General features: G+C 41.6%; 1 pseudogene; it reads right to left on the bottom strand.

Annotated features, from left to right (window-relative positions):
* Positions 1 to 1,332: 1,332 nt before the first annotated feature.
* Positions 1,333 to 1,732, bottom strand: LOC140531743 (ATP synthase subunit g, mitochondrial pseudogene; annotated as a pseudogene).
* Positions 1,733 to 3,650: the final 1,918 nt, after the last annotated feature.

The raw sequence follows: 3,650 nt of genomic DNA, 5'->3' as shown, positions 1-3,650 counted from the left end.
TACTGAGAAAACTAGATTGCATGCACTTTACATTCATGCCTTAGCAGAGCAATCTGCCCAGGCCCAGGGGAGCAGTAACTGTCCCCTGGTTGTGTGGCTTTTCAGATCTAGTGTGTCAGCTGAGTCTGATGAACCTTCTCGAGCCAGACCAACAGTAGACTGAGCCATTCAGCAGAGGTGCCATGTTCTTTAAGAAGCCAGCTCAGGTGAGCATTAGAGAGACTTGTCCATCATGGACCTCACATCCTACAGAGAATTTCATGAGGATCCACTGGAGAAAGAAAATATATTGAGGCCTTGCAGTTCCACAGTTGAGATTTGCCTTGATCATGTGTATTCCCTTTATGTATATCCTTCTAAAATACCACTCTACTTTAAATTCATGCCCATTCTTCTCCCTCTGTCAACTCTATGTGTATTTATAGGATGGTATCCCTCAGGTTTGGGGGAAAATTTTATATGCCATTTGGGTAAATGCCTTTGCTTTAAAAAACCCCCAAAACTAAGTATTGGCTAATTGTTAATGGGAAGCACACTAGTGGAAGTTAGTCACCCACAGAGTGGCCCTGTGATCATGGGCATGGTAGCGTCTTCCCCTTTGGGAACCAAACCCATCTGGGCCAGGGCAGGTGAAAGTGATGCTAGAAGGGGGAAGGAAAGGGAAGAAGCATTTATTAGTGCCTACCATTGTCAGGCACTGTGCTAAATGCTTTACAAATAATATCTCGTTTGAAAAGGAGTGGACATACATGCATATACATACAAAGTAATTTTTAGGAGTATGAGAGTGAGCACACCAATACTGGTGGGAATCATGAAGTGTGTCATATGGGAGGTACCACTTGAGGAGAGCCAGGAAGAAAGACAGAGAGGCTAGGAGGCAGTGATGATAAGGGAGATCCTTCTAAACATGGGGGATCACCTGTGTGAAGAAAGCAAGGAGACTAGAAATTGAGTGCTGTGTGTCCCAGAAAGCAGAGCAAAGTGGTTGGAATCTAGAGTGCATGAAAAGAATTCATGTGTAATAAACCTGGAAAGGGAAGCTCTAACCAAACTTTGAATGGTTTTAGATGCTAAAATAGAGGCATTTGTATTTTATCCTAGAGGCAGGAGGAGCCCCTAGAATTTCTTGATGAAAAGAATCTGAAGAGATTAGACCTGTACTTTAGAAGCATCAGTTTTTAAAAAAGTATCACTCTGTATGACAAAAATGGCGCATAAATATACCATTGATTAAACTGTGAATTTGTCTGAACATTCTGGAAGACACTTTAAAATAATGCTCACAAATGACCCCAAAAGGTCCATATCTTTTTTTTATTTCCTTTTTAAATTTAGAAGTCTAGGCATATATGTTTCACAAACACACAGAGGATAAATCAAACACTCAGATGCTAAGAGTTGGTCTTCAAACATTATATCCAACGATGCCACCCTTGCCTATGATCTCGTCAATGTAAAACCACATGCACACCTCAGTGGCCACCAAACTATTTAGCAGAGCTTCCTTAACTGTGAGATTTTTGAAGCTACAAGTTTGAGCTGATGAGACTATTTTTTTCAGGCTCTCAATGACTCTGGGGATCTCAGTAGGACTTGGAGGAACCAGCTCAACCTTGGCATATTGCCAAAATGTGACCAATCGAGGCTTCGAATAAGTTGCAGCAGCGTTTATCAGGACTGGAGCCTTTTCGATGGCGTTGCGGATAAGCTGAGCCATGGCGAGGGCAAGTGAAGCTGGCACACAGCTGGTCAAGGTCGTCCCTAAGGTCTATATCTTTTGAGGAGAAAGGAGGAGGTGGGATCAAGGGTATGAGTAGAGGATGATGTAAAGATTTTTTGAACAGGGAAGTATCAGAAGCAGAAACATGCTAATTGGAGCCATAAATAGGGATGCAAGAACCTAGCAGTGCCCTAATATCCTTACAAAGCTCCCACTGCCCAGAGCTAAAGGGAGGAGTTTATTGTGTGTTATGAACAATTCACAGGTTGTCAACTGCCAGAAGTGCTGAGATGGGGGTTGAAGGGATGACATTCCAGGTTTAAGGCACATCTTGAACAAAGATATAGGAAGAAAATAGGTAAAAACATGAGGGACAGTGAGTAGTCCAGTTTGGTCACTGCAACATGGCTAAGGAGGGGAGTAGCGTGGATTTAGGGTGGAAAGGCATAGGGTTATGAAGGCCTTTGAATGTCAGGCTAAGCAGTTTGGATTTAGATTGTCTTGCAAAGCTTTAAGACATAGTTAAACCATGAATTGGAAGGCACCTCTGGAAGAAACCATGAAAGCACCAAGGTTGCAGAAAGGAAAAATGTGTCATGTACAACCCATGTAGATGGTGCAAATCACTTAACCAACCAGAACCTAAGTTTCCTTAGGAGGGGTGGATTAGATGGTCTCGGGGATCTTTTCTACCTCTATGTAATTATGATTTGGGAGGAAACCAGGTCTACTCCAGAGCCCTAGTCAGTTCTAGATCTTTAACCTGTAAGAAAGGAAAGAGCTTAAAGATAGAAGGAAGGTAAGAAAGTTATAGCTGGTTTTTAGTTTGGCACTGCTCTGAAACCTAACATATAAGAACCAGTCTCTTCCTACACAGTTGGGACAATCAGATGATGAGGTCCCTTTCTTTGGGTCAGGAATAAAAAATTCTAAGTTCATGATTCTACCAAAACCCCTCTGGGCTTCAGAATCAAACCCAGGGGAACAAAAGGAAACCATTGGTGTTGCAGTGGACAGAGTGCTGGGCCAGGAATCAGGAAAACCCGAGTTCAAACTGGACCTCAGACACTTATTAGTTGTATGACCCTGGACAATTCACTTAACCTCTATTTGCTAAGGTTTCTGCCACTGTAAAATAGGGATAATAATGGCACCTATCCCTCAGAATTGTTGGGAGGACCATAAGAGATAGTATTTTTTAAGTATGTAGCACATTATCTGTCACACAGTAGGAACTATGCAAATATTGATTTCCTCCTTCCCTCTTTTCCAGGAAAACAAAATCACTGGAGAGCTGTTAAAGTCTCAGCAAGTGGAACAGGCAAGCAGACAGGCATTCTCTCCCAAACTCTGATTTTGAGAGAGAAGGCTGTTTCCTGTCATTTAAAGCTCAGCTTACTTATATACAAATAGTCTCTCTCACTACTTTAGTTGTGTGTACTTTTCTTTTTCTTTTCTTTTTTTATGTATAAAACTCCATAAGCTTAAGTATGATCTAGAAGAGGAAACAACACGCCCACTGTGTACACAGAGAGCCTTGGCATTTCCACAAACTTCATCAGACGTAGCCTCGATGGTAAGATTACTTAGCTAGGTGGGCCAGCTTTCTGGATTGTAAAGTGGGAGTCACACCAGAAATGGCTTTAGGATTGAGAGCTATCTTTCATTTGGCTCTTTTCTTGTCTTGGGTTGGGATCTTTTCAGTACCAGTTTCTGATAGGGTAACATATGGATAGGGAAGGGAGTGAACAGTGTCCAGACTTAGAGTGAAAAAGTTATTAACTCTCAGTAAAATGAAGTAAGTAATGGGAAAATAGTTTTCTTATAATTTAGAAGCCCTTTTCCCAGAGGGTTTCTTTTTCTTTTTTTAATCATAGCCATATCCTTAACCATATATAGAGAGTTGAAAGAGATTGTAGGGGTCATA

The sequence above is a fragment of the Notamacropus eugenii genome, chromosome 3 (assembly GCF_028372415.1).
Source record: "Notamacropus eugenii isolate mMacEug1 chromosome 3, mMacEug1.pri_v2, whole genome shotgun sequence".
Taxonomy (NCBI): Eukaryota; Metazoa; Chordata; class Mammalia; order Diprotodontia; family Macropodidae; genus Notamacropus; species Notamacropus eugenii.
This window is presented reverse-complemented; position numbering and strand designations above follow the sequence as displayed.